Raw genomic sequence first — 13,557 nt, 5'->3', positions numbered from 1 at the left:
AAGGTGTGGCTGACTCTTAAATTCTAGCATATTTCAACACTCTGCACCTCTGATGGGAAGGTTTCTCTTGAAAGAAACAAAGAGACACATTTCTTTGTGGCATTTCCTGTTTTCCTATTTCAAACATCTTTTTAGTTGCCGAAGAGTTGCCAGGATCAAAGGCATAATTTATGTACTGAAACGCTGCAGGCTGGAAAGAAAAATACATTTTTTCATGTTTGATCCTTTAACTCATTCACTATGGGTATTTAGGCATTTCCAGTGAGGTGGCAATAGAAATATTTGAATGAGAAATAATAAAGACTGGACTCTGGTCGGGCTGAGGGAAGTGGGGCAGAAATGGTGAAGTCCTAAGGATCCTAGACTGTAATATATCAGGTGTTGCAGATAATGGCAAGAAAAAGAATTTAAGTCTGAGATCCTGGGGAAAAGAAGTCTTCCAATGTGCTAGAAACCTCTTCAAGATAGTGTTTCTGACTGTATTCTTTAAACTGGTCCCCTAAGTATTTTTGCTGGAGACCTCTCTTTCTTTGGTTCCTTGATAGCACTTTTTATATTTGTAATTATTTTATTTTTGTTTTCTTTAATTTTTCAACTTCCTTCCCAGGAATGTAGATCCCATAAAGTCCAGAATTATGTTACAACGCGAATGGCATATAGTAAGCGCTCAATAAATAATTTTTCAGTGGGAAATCCGCCCCCCACCCCCCCCCACGAACGGCCCAGCTCTGAGGGCTGGCCCTGCATTCCTGTTTCAGTCTGCAGCGGCGTGGGCGCGCATGCCCAGCAGTGGCCAAGCCTGCTCCGAGCACATGGTTTGACTTGGTCCTGCGCAGAACAGCCTCTTCCTGGGAAACTGGACGTGATGGAAAGGGTGCCGCCCTCTCCTCCAGTCGCAAAGCTTTTTGGTTGGAACTGGTGCTAAGCCATTGGTAATTGACGCATACCCGGGCGCTTTGCGGCGATGTGCGGGAGGGCCGCTCGAGGGAGCCTTGCGGCCTGGGGGAACGAGCTGGGGGAGCCGCAGAAGTTAAAAAAAAAAAAAAAAATTAAACGAGTATGACAAAAGTCCAAAGAAGACCTCCTTCCTTTGTGAGAAGATCTACCACAGGTATTGCCAGAGTAAAATCCACATACCTATGTAAGGGTCACCGGGGAAAATAATATAGTGCACAGTGTTTGTTTTTTATTAACACTGCTTCTGTACCCGTATCATAGAAACAGTTTCAGAAAGAGAATGTGTTGGCATCGCACCCACAAGGACAAGCAGGGAGGGGAACGGGATCAGGTGGAGCTGAAGAAACGGGGCTGCAGAAGTTGTTGTTTGGCACAGGTGGCCATCCAGCAGTCCAGGGCGCCACTCAATGGTTGTGCACACTTCCACAGATGTTTTTCCAGGTAAGTTCAATGCCATAGACGTGAGAGAGATGTAGGCTGTGTTCATACTGAGTCAGATGGTGGGGGCATCATACCAGAGTTTTGGCCCAGTGGTGGCTCATTTCATCTAAGAACCAGGACTCAAGTGTTCCAATGTTCAAAGAAGATGCTGGTAAGAACTAGATGGTGTAAGTTTGCCTGTGAGTTCCTGAGTCATCAGCACCCATCGGTGGCATACTATACAATGTACCTGACCCTGAGGCCTTTAGATCGTATTATAGAATTTGTGTGACTAGGAAAATATCCACAACGAACAGTTGACTGATGAAAAGGGTTATAGGGCCATATGTACCATATGAGGCAAATATCTGTTTCTGTATTTTTGTAACTATATATGCTGAGGAAAAGAACATATTGGGAAGAAATACATGAAGAAGTTATTAGTGATTATCTCCAGGTGGTGGAATCTCAGGTGATGTATAGTTTCATCTGTGTATTTTCCAAGTATTCGCTAGCTAACACGAATTACTTACAAAACAGAAAAAGCAAATATTGAAAAAAAAAAGAAAAGAACAAAAAAACAAAGAAGGATTCCACTAGGCAGAATAAATCTAAATATCTTCTGCCCATTTTTCGATATGATTATCTGTTTTGTGTGTGTTGAGTTTGAGAAGTTCTTTATAGATCCTGGATATCAACCTTTTGTCTGTACTGTCATTTGCAAATATCTTCTCCCATTCCATGGGTTGCCTCTTTGTTTTGTTGACTGTTTCCTTTGCTGTGCAGAAACTTTTGATCTTGATGAAGTCCCAAAAGTTCATTTTTGCTTTTGTTTCCTTTACCTTTGGAGACATATCTTGAAAGAAGTTGCTGTGGCTGATATCGAAGAGGTTACTGCCTATGTTCTCCTCTAGGATTCTGATGGATTCCTGTCTCACGTTGAGGTCTTTTATCCATTTTGAGTTTATCTTTGTGTATGGTGTAAGAGAATGGTCGAGTTTCATTCTTCTACATATAGCTGTCCAGTTTTCCCAGCACCATTTATTGAAGAGACTGTCTTTTTTCCTCTGGATATTTTTTCCTGTTTTGTCAAAGATTATTTGACCGTAGAGTTGAGGGTCCATATCTGGGATCTCTACTCTGTTCCACTGGTCTATGTGTCTGTTTTTATGCCAGTACCATGCTGTCTTGGTGATCACAGCTTTGTAGTAAAGCTTGAAATCAGGTAACGTGATGCCGCCAGTTTTACTTTTGTTTTTCAACATTTCCTTAGCAATTCGGGGTCTCTTCTGATTCCATACAAATTTCAGGATTATTTGCTCCAGCTGTTTGAAGAATACCGGTGGAATTTTGATCGGAATGGCATTAAAAGTATAGATTGCTCTAGGCACTATAGACATTTTAACAATGTTTATTCTTCCGATCCATGAGCATGGAATGGTCTTCCATCTTTTTGTGTCTTCTTCAATTTCTTTCATGAGTGTTCTGTAGTTGCTCAAGTACAGATCCTTTACCTCTTTGGTTAGGTTTATTCCCAAGTATCTTATGGTTCTTGGTGCTATAGTAAATGGAATCGATTCTCTAATTTCCCTTTCTGTATTTTCATTATTAGTATATAAGAAAGCCACTGATTTCTGTACATTGACTTTGTATACTGCCATGTTACCAAATTGCTGTATGAGTTCTAGTAGTTTGGGGGTGGAGTCTTTTGGGTTTTCCATATAAAGAATCATGTCATCTGCGAAGAGAGAGTTTGACTTCTTCATTGCCAATTTGGATACCTTTTGTTTCTCTTTGTTGTCTGATTGCTGTTGCTAGGACTTCTAATACTATGTTGAACAAGAGTGGTGAGAGTGGGCATCCTTCTCGTGTTTCTGATCTCAACGGGAAAGCTATGAGCTTTTTCCCATTGAGGATGATATTTGTTGTGGGTCTTTCATCGATAGATTTTATGAAGTTCAGGAATGTTCTATCCCTATACTTTGAATTGTTTTAATCAGGAACGGATGCTGGATTTTGTCAAATGCTTTTTCTGCATCAATGGAGAGGACCATGTAGTTCCTCTCTCTTCTCTTATTGATTTGTTCTATCACATTGATTGATTTGCGAATGTTGAACCATCCTTGTAACCCAGGGATGAATCCCACCTGGTCATGGTGCATAATCTTTTTAATGTGCTGTTGGATCCTGTTTGCTAGGATCTTGTTGAGAATCTTAGCATCCATATTCATCAGTGATATTGGTCTGGAATTCTCCTTTTTGGTGTGGTCTTTGCCCGGTTTGGGGATCAGGGTAATGCTGGTTTCATAAAAAGAGTCTGGAAGTTTTCCTTCTGCTTCAATTTTTTGAAACAGCAGAAGATATGAACAGACACTTCTCCAATGAAGACATACAAATGGCTATCAGACACATGAAAAAATGTTCATCATCACTAGCCATCAGGGAGATTCAAATTAAAACCACATTGAGATACCACTTTACACCAGTTAGAATGGCCAAAATTAGCAAGACAGGAAACAACATGTGTTGGAGAGGATGTGGAGAAAGGGGAACCCTCTTACACTGTTGGTGGGAATGCAAGCTGGTGCAGCCACTTTGGAGAATAGTCTGGAGATTTCTCAAGAAATTAAAAATAAAGCTTCCCTATGACCCTGCAATTGCACTACTGGGTATTTACCCCAAAGATACAGATGTAGGGAAAAGAAGGGCCATCTGTACCCCAATGTTTATAGCAGCAATGGCCACGGTCGCCAAACTGTGGAAAGAACCAAGATGCCCTTCAAAGGATGAATGGATAAGGAAGATGTGGTCCATATACACTATGGAGTATTATGCCTCCATCACGAAAGGATGAATACCCAACTTTTGTAGCAACATGGACGGGACTGGAAGAGATTATGCTGAGTGAAATAAGTCAAGCAGAGAGAGTCAATTATTATATGGTTTCACTTATTTGTGGAGCATAACAAATAACATGGAGGACATGGGGAGATGGAGAGGAGAAGGGAGTTGAGGGAAATTGGAAGGGGAGGTGAACCATGAGTGACTATGGACTCTGAAAAATAAATTGAGGGTTTTGAAGGAGCGGGAGGTGGGAGTTTGGGGGAGCCAGGTGGTGGGTATTAAGGAGGGCATGTATTGCATGGAGCACTGGATGTGGTGCAAAAACAATGAATTCTGTTACGCTGAAAAAAAATTAAAAAAAAAAAAGAATAAATCTAAATAAATCAGACCATGCAGGTAAGCCTTTTCATGTGTCTGTTTCTGGTCCACTCGAGGGGACTTCCTGGATCCTCTTTGGACCTCAGACTACCCCCTGCTGACTCAAAACCCCCACCTTTATGCTCCCAGGTCAAACCTCCTTGATCTTCTTACAATATGGAATGATGAAGATGCTCCTCTCCTTCTTTTCTGTTTGCCTCAGCATTCAGTGGTGGTGGACAAATTGGCCTAGGCTTTAGCTTTGTTGCAAGACAAAGAGTTTGGTAGGGAAACTGAGGCAGAATTGACACTTTGGCAATGTTCCTCTGATCTCTGCTACCCCAGAGGTCAGAGTCCTTGAAGTGGAAACCCTTTAACTAAAAGTCCCCGTCGCAGCTTCTGTATCTTTAGTGGAGGGGATGCTGGGATTTGGTGAAAACTCAAGAAATCAAATATTGAATCTGTTAGTTTATTACAAAGATTACAAAGGCTGGTGTAGAGCCAAAGATGAACCTAGTCCTGCAGTTTTTCATGAAGTGGGAAAAGGCAGAGACAGAGTAGTCTATTCCGCTCATGTTTTTAGACCCTTTCTGTCAACCTTTGTTGCCCTTCACTCTTATTTTCCCAGTTGTGCCTACCCTTCCTACCTCATAAAAGAGCCTGTTTGCCACATTTTCCTCTTAATAAAAATATTTAAGTCCTGTATTTTATTGTACTAGGTCCCTGCCAGGTAACTGATTATTTGAATCCAAGTTGAGGTGTTGATAGCTGATAAGGAAACTATGTTAGATGTGTTAATGTCTATGCTGATAACATTGACATTTCTTCAGGGACCTTCAGAATCTTAGGTCTAGTCAGCATTTAAGACACCACGAGGTGCTGTAAGATTAAAAAAAAATATGGGGACAAACAGGACTTTTATAACCCTGGATAATGGGCTACGCTTTTTTTTTTTTTTAATGTTTTATTTATTTATTTGACAGAGAGAGAGAGAGATCACAAGTAGGTGGAGAGGCAGGCATAGAGAGAGGGGGGGAAGCAGGCTCCCCGCAGAGCAGAGAGCCTGATGCGGGGCTCCATCCCAGGTTCCTGGAATCATGACCTGAGCCGAAGGCAGAGGCTTAACCCACTGAGCCACCCCGGTGCCTGAAAGATTTTATTTGTTTGTTTGAGAGAGACAGAGGCAGCTAGAGAAGGAATACAAGCAGAGGGAGTGAGACAGCAAGTAGCAGGTTCCCTGCTGAGCAGGGAGCCCAAAGCAGGAATCGATCCCAGGATCCTGGGACCATGACCTGAGCTGAAGGCAGATGCTTAATGACTGAGCCACCCAGGCACCCCAATGGGCTACTCTTTATTGAGCTCGACATTTGGCCAGTTCAGCGCGAGTTCTCTGAAATCAATAATGTTTGCCTCTGATTTGCTGTAATACCTAATACTTAAAACCTGAATCTTAAAAAAAAAAAAAAATGTTACTAGTTATTTGAGAGGGGTTTTGGTGTTGAATTTCAGAGAAAGTCTGATTTTTCTAAGTGTATATACAGCTCCATTAAGGTGAGTGTACTCTGTCCATCACGGCACTAGTATAAATGGAAGTAGTAGTAGGTCTGACATGGTATATTTAATAATATAACCTTCTTCAAGTTAGTCAAGGATAGGGAATTAAAATTGGCTCGAAAAAAACCCCTGAAATTCAAGGATAAAACCTCTGATCATCTTTAAAAGGTCAATTGAAATAGGCTGATTATAGTTAGTAATTAAGTGGTCCTTAACCTATACTGTGCTGCTCTTCCTTGGTGTAGCCTTGTTTTGGTGAAATTTCACACTTGCGTTTCTGATTAAGTCTTTTTTTTTTTTTTCATATTAGGAAGAGAAAAACGGTAATATTGTTGTTTTGTTACAGTCATTTATGCTTTTCTCTTCTTTTTTCTGTGCTTTAACTTTAGTTTGGATGGATTGTCTATATCATTTTATTTTAATGCATATTCAATTCTTATCCTTTTAAGATACAAGTTGGCGTCCATTTTTTATTTGGCTATCTCATTTAATTCAATGTGTGTATGTATATATCAGTTTGAAGTAAAAAAAAAGGAACAGTTTTAAGATTTGTGAAAATCATTTTTGTCTTCTTATCTAGAAGTTAAGAATAATAGTGTCTGTCTTTTCATATATGAAAATGTAGTTATAAAGTTCACAATGAGACAATAAAACTGAAAGTGTTTTTAAAAGTATTAAATCCTGTTTAAATATGAAGAACATATTACTTATGTTGCCTTGATTTTTCATAGTTCTGCTTTTTACGTGATACATTTTAAATGATGGTATGTTACTCAAACTGTCCATTTTCCTTTCCTTTCATTAAAACAATATCTAAAATACTTACATATTTTAATAGAATGATATACAAACATACATACAAATATTTTCCTTTAATATTTTTCATTTAGTTTAAGATTTTCTTTTTGGTTCTCAATGAATGATGATTCCAAATTTATCAATCTGATTAACATATATGTACTTTTTCTTCATAAAATTATGGTGAAGAATTTAAGTTATAGTTCATTAAAATGAAATAATAAATACTCTGAATATGTTTGTAACTAAATGTTTTGCCATGTGCTTAGAAGACAACAGAATTTGTGCTTTGGGGAGCTAAATAAGTAAAACAAATTATTTTTCCACTAGACAAAAGTCTCTACTAAAATATGACCATTCTGCGAAATACTTGGAAAATATTGAACATGATTTTGCAGTCAACAGTTTTAAGATTTTTTTTCCCCCTTTTGATGCTATGCTCCATTGATCTCTTAAGCAGGTCAGTGAACATCCGATCCTTTTAAGTAAGACATCCTATGCTAGATAATCCCAGAACAATTCTTGAGGCCATTTAAAATGAAAGAATAAGCAAAGAACTAGGTATCTATAGGATTCTAGGGAAAGGTTGGGCAATTTTATGCCACAAATGTTAAAAAAATTCATATTGGTAAATACTGTATTAATATAAAAATGCTTTCACATTTTTTAAGAGACTTAAAATAATTAAATGAATTCTTTGGCTAATGCCTGCCCCTGTAATAAATCTGTCATTTTTCTTTGGAACTCTGCAGTTAAAGGAATTTCTACAGTCTCTGCAAATGTGACCTCATTTAGACAACTATTTTTAAGTGTTTGCCAGAAAATAAACAGGAAGCAAATCTCAAAGTAATTTGAAAAGTCAGAAAGATACTCTCCTTCCAAGAACTAACTCAATTACCTCTACTCTCCCTGCCCCAACTTAATACTCAACACAGGTTTTTGTTTAAAGAACCACATGACAACCATAAATTAAGTGGATTTTAACACCTTCAGATACCTCAAAACAAAATCACCCGTATTCTTCCCGGTCTCCTGCCATACCACCCTCCTCCTGTTAAATGGAGAGTCGTATATGCTGCAAGAGACTATTTGATCATTGAAGAAAGACAAAATGTTCTGCTTTTCAGCACATTTTAATCCACAGCTGGTGCACAGATTGGCATAGAGTATATGTTAGTTTTAGCTGTGAATTTTTTCAAGTTGAGGTTGCCTATATTTAGATCTTTGGAGTTTAAGGATTGCTGAAAGTAAATGTTTGAATGAGAAAAATATTGACTGGAGGAAAATACTGTTTAATAGAGGTGTTGATTTTGACCAGCTTAAAACATGCTTATGTTGGGTGAACATTTGTAATAGGAGAGATGAAATTGTGGATATTACTGGGAATACACATTTATTCTATTACCATGCATTAAAGATAAATCATAGTGTTTAATTCGGTGTTTAAAGAATGCTTGACTGCTTTGGAAAAAAAAATGCTTTTGTAGGTTCATTTTAGAAAGCAAGGTATTACACTTTTAGAGACAGAGAAACCAACACAAAGCCTAATTTAGACTTTTCAATTTTATTTCCAAAATCATCAAAATCCTAAGTAATTATTTTACTATTGATTCTTGGACTGCCTTGCAAAACAGGCTCTTCATCCACAGGAGGGTATGTAAGTTTGATCTGTTTTATTTCCTCCTGAGCTGGCTTTTAATTCATTCAACAAATATTTATTGAGTACCCATTTAATGCCAGGTAATGTGCACTGATGATATTTGAATTTAACTTTGATTGTTACTGGTTTGTGAGGTATAAATAAAACCAAAGGATTTTTTTTTTTACACTGATTACTTTGTGTGCTTAGGATATTATTTGAGAAGTTTTAATTGTAAGTTTACCTAGTAACTCAAATAATTCAGAATGTGTTGGTTTTGCTCAGAGCTCACTTTCATTCACTAAGGGATGCATTGAATATGGACTCAAAATAATAGAAACTATGAGATTAAATGATCATTTTCTTTCTAATATTTTTCCCACACATAAACTGGAAAAGTCTGGCTTTGTTGAATATAAAAAAGAAGAATGTTTTAAGTAGGAATTGTTTGAAAATAAATATAAAGAAATGGATCGAGTTGTTTAAATTGAGACCTACAGTTTAACTTAAATAATTTTTATTTCATTTACATCTTATCACCAGATCAGGAATTATAATATATTCTAAATTAACCTGCATGGGAAGAGGAGAAATTGACAATATGTATTCAAAGCCTATGCAGTGTTCACTATCTTTGAAATAAAAATACCTCAGGTATGAATTTATTTAGGGAAATCATCAAAGATATAACTCTAGTTGCATGAGGAGTTTCAAAATTACATTATTTGTTATAGTGCAAAAATGAATGCCAACTATTTTATAAAGTATTTATTAGATAAATTATGGTTTGACATAGATTTAACATGATGGCTTGCTAAGTGACCATTGAAAATATTTTTATTAGTATATCGGGAGTATGTTTCTGTTGAGTTCTACTGCAACCGTTAATATCAAGACAACCAGTAAACTTTATAGAGCAAAATTCAGGAGTCTCATTTTCTGAATATATTTTGCTTGACTTCTCTGTAGCAATCTTGTATACAGGTGACCATACTCCCACCTTTTGAAATGCCTTCTTGGACTTGGGACACCATACTTTCCTGGTTCTTTCTCTGCTATAAATATTGGAGTGCTCCTGGAATTGCCCTTCTCCATCCAAATGTTTTATCTAAGTGACCACATCCATCAATGTTGTTACATTGTTATAGGTTAGTGGCTGGCAAATATTTGTTCACAGACTTGACCTTTGCCTAAAACATATTCAGTGGCCTATTTGATAGATCTGTGTCAGTATCTGGAAGGAATTTAAAACTTACTGCTGCTATAATTAAAACTTTGATTTTTCTACCCTCCAATTTGTCCCTCAATGTCCTAAAGCTAGTATATTCTATTATAATATACCAGTTTTCTCAAGACAGAAATTCAGGATTGTCCTTGATTATTCCCTTCCCATCCACCCCCACCCCCGGCACCAGTCCACATCTGTTCCATCAGCATTCCTGTTCATGTAATATCACAAAATGGAAAATAGAAAGTCTGCTCATCCATCCATTCAGCCATCTATCCAGCCAGCCAGCGCATGTTTTTAGAACCTTGCTAAAATATAGGCTGTCTCTGTTCTCTTTTCTAGTCCTTCTTTATTGATTATTTTAATTGCAATAAAATTAAAGTTTCTTTAAAGACAAAGATCAGTCAATAGGATTTTCTACTGTCATCATGTTCTCTTTATACTACACTGTTGGATATAATTTGGATATCACCTACAGTGCTTTTCAGGTCTTTGTTAATGAGTCTTTTTCTTATCCGCAAAGATTCTAGTATTCTGAATTTTCCAAGATAAAGTGTCGGAAATAAAACATTCTGACTCTTATTGAAGACATTTGGATAGGAGAAAGCTTTCCTTCTATTTTCTATGGAAGCATTTAATAGAAAACAAACATAGTTTCTGGATATGGATAATGCTTTCATAAGAATTTTGCAAACCAATTATATCCTTGTCCTTTGTTGTAGTATGTATATATTTTTACTTAGGTAAGGGAATATCGAAAGTCTTGCTTTCAACTGTTTTAAGAACAATAGTCACAACTTATTAATCTCATTTATATTTCCACTAAAGAAGGAAGAATTATCACATGGTCAATCTTAAAGCCTTTGAAAAATGTTTTAAGTCTAATGGAAATTTTTATCTCTGTCTTTCTTTCTGTGTGTCTTCTCTCTTTTTTATACACAACAGTCTCAATCTGTCTTTCTCATCTACCTTCATTTTCTCTCTTTGCCTGTCTGTGTTGTCCTTTCCTCCCTCCTTCAACCAACTCTCTCTCCCTCCCTCCCTCTTCCCTTCCTTTAACCCTTTATCCCTTTCTGTCATTCCTTATATTTCTTTCATTCTCCATCTTTCTTCAGTTCTCTCTAGTGTCTTTTCTGCATTCTTACTTTTACTGTCCGTTCTCTAATTCTCTTTCTCCTTCTCTCTCATTGATCTACGATTATGGAGACATGGCATGGTTATATTCACCTTAAAATTCATTCGCCAGAGTTGATGTACATGGGAGATTTCAGTTAAATATGAAGGAAGATGAAAGAGGCTAGTGCCCAAGACTTTGGAGGATAGGAAGGAGGGAAAAGGTGATATATAAGGATCACTATGTCCTCTCTATCCCAAGGGACTATATTTCTAAAAAAGAAGGATAATAAACATTAACTTTATTGGGTTAAATATACTCTGAGTCTTGAGGGATATAGGCATTTTTTGGGGCCAAAGAACAATGTCCTAGCAGGGATGGGCAACTGACAATTTTCCCAACGCTACCACAGGTCACTGGGCAGTTCTGGCAAATTGAAAGCTCAAAAAAGAGTGGAAAGATTTCCATGTTAGACAGAGAGATAGGGAATGCTATAGCAAAAGAAAGCAGAGTAGAAGAAAATAAACAGACTGGACTTAAACACATGTGACACAATCCCAGCAGTCACTGGGAAAAATTTGAGGTTCAGATTTTTTGCATGTAGGAAGTCAGAAGCATTGAGATTCAGATATTAGACTTATTCATGTCAGTTGTGTCTAAAGGGTACTGGCATGAGAAATTATGAATGACCATTATTCTAGACATTTCTTCATATCAAATTTTATCTAGTAAACATCTACTGATTTTATGATCAGAATGGATACTTTTATTTCTTATGTGATGTCATTGGTCTTGGTTACAGTCCCAGTTCTATTTTGAGAAATATACTTAACCTCTCCATTCCTTCTTTCAACATCACCAAAATGAAGTGCGAAGTTTAAAGGAAAAGAGTCAATATCGGCAAAGTACTTAGGATAGTGTCTGACATATAGTCAGTGCTATGTAAGTGTTTACTATTATTAATACTTAGTTTGGCTCAGAGTCTAACATAGAAAAGAGTGATGATACACTTAGGATAGATTGAGGGTCAAACGTATTCTTTTTTTTTTTTTTTTAAGAAAATCTTTCTAAGTGACACATTTTCCTTTTCTAAGTGACTCCTTAGTTTTCCTAAGAAGACAATTTAATTCCAGCTATAAATAACATTACTCATTTTATTCTTTTTAGATCCCCACTGCATCACTGAGAGCTCCGAGATAAATGTCAATCAGGTTCATGGAAAATATTCTTCACTTTAATGGGAATGCTTTCCATGTTTGTCCATTAAATATGAAGTTGGTTTTTAACTTTATGTATGAATTTTATCACTTCAAGAATGTATATTTCCATTTATTTACTTTACCTTTTAAAAATAATGTGACACCAGTTTTCTAGACACAGGGCATTAGGGGGTGAAGGGCAGTGTTCTCTAATGATTGTCAAAAAGATGAGATGAAACATATGATTGTCCTAGCTTACTTCCTTGAAAGAATTTCAAAGCAGAGATTTAGCCCATGCAATATAATTTGAAGTAGATGATTGGTAGAGGTGGTGAAGTGTCCATGGCTGAGGATATTAAGTATCACAACAGATCTTCTAAAGTCAGAGGAAAATCAAACTAAAAGTCAGCAATTAAAAACAATATGTCAAAACGTTATAGTTGGCAAAAACTTTATGTTCTTCTATAAGTAAAATATTTGATGTAAAATATGTGATTTCGAATTCTGTAAGTTGAAGAGATATAGCTGTAAGTCTGGGAGACTTAATTAGTGAGAATTCTTTTTTTTTTCTTTTTTTAAAGATTTTATTTATTTGACAGAGATCACAAGTAGGCAGAGAGGCAGACAGAGAGAGAGGGAAGCAGGCTCCCTGCTGAGCAGAGAGCCTGATAACAGGGCTCCGATCCCAGGACCCTGGGACCATGACCTGAGCCGAAAGCAGAGGCTTTAACCCACTGAGCCACCCAGGTGCCCAGTAGTGAGACTTCTTAGAGTGAAGTACTTTAAGAGGAAAGCAAGTCTCAGAAGGAGAATCCAGGGATCTGGGGTGTCTCTTGATTTTTCAGCATGGTACTGATTGGTAGATGATTGTGAAAAAACTTTCCAAGGCTAGGGAAAGATGCATGAGGAAGGATTAAATTCAATAATGCCTGATACTTACACGGACCATGGAGAGTGCCTGTTACCACCAGCTAGACTAGGAAATCTCGTTACTAATGGAGGTTGGCTAGAATATGTAGACTACTCTTACCTCAGTATTGGAAATAATTAGTCCTAGCATGAATCCTTCCCTGGTTATGCCTTAAACGTCTTAAAAGCAAGATCCAAAAGGATTAAAATTATTTTAAGTAATTGTTTTAAGTGACTATTTTAAGTAACTGTTCCAGAACAAAGTTCAAGAATATTTTTAGGAATACAAAATATCCAGCACCTAGAAAGGTGGGTCAGGTATAAAGATGGTACAAAAACCTCTTAATGAGGAGAATAAACACATAGAAATGAACCCAGAAGTGACACCGATGTTAGAATTAGCAGAAAAGAACACTAAACATTGTTCCAACTTAGTCCATATGTTATACAATGTTAGATGGAGATATGGTAGGTATGAAGAAGATACAAATCAAACATCTAGAGATGGAAAAATACAATGTGTGAGATGAAAACATAC

Source organism: Martes martes (genome assembly GCF_963455335.1).
Source record: "Martes martes genome assembly, chromosome: 3".
In the NCBI taxonomy this organism is placed as follows: domain Eukaryota; kingdom Metazoa; phylum Chordata; class Mammalia; order Carnivora; family Mustelidae; genus Martes; species Martes martes.
The sequence above is the reverse complement of the archived record's forward strand: the minus strand, read 5'-3'. Positions refer to the sequence as shown.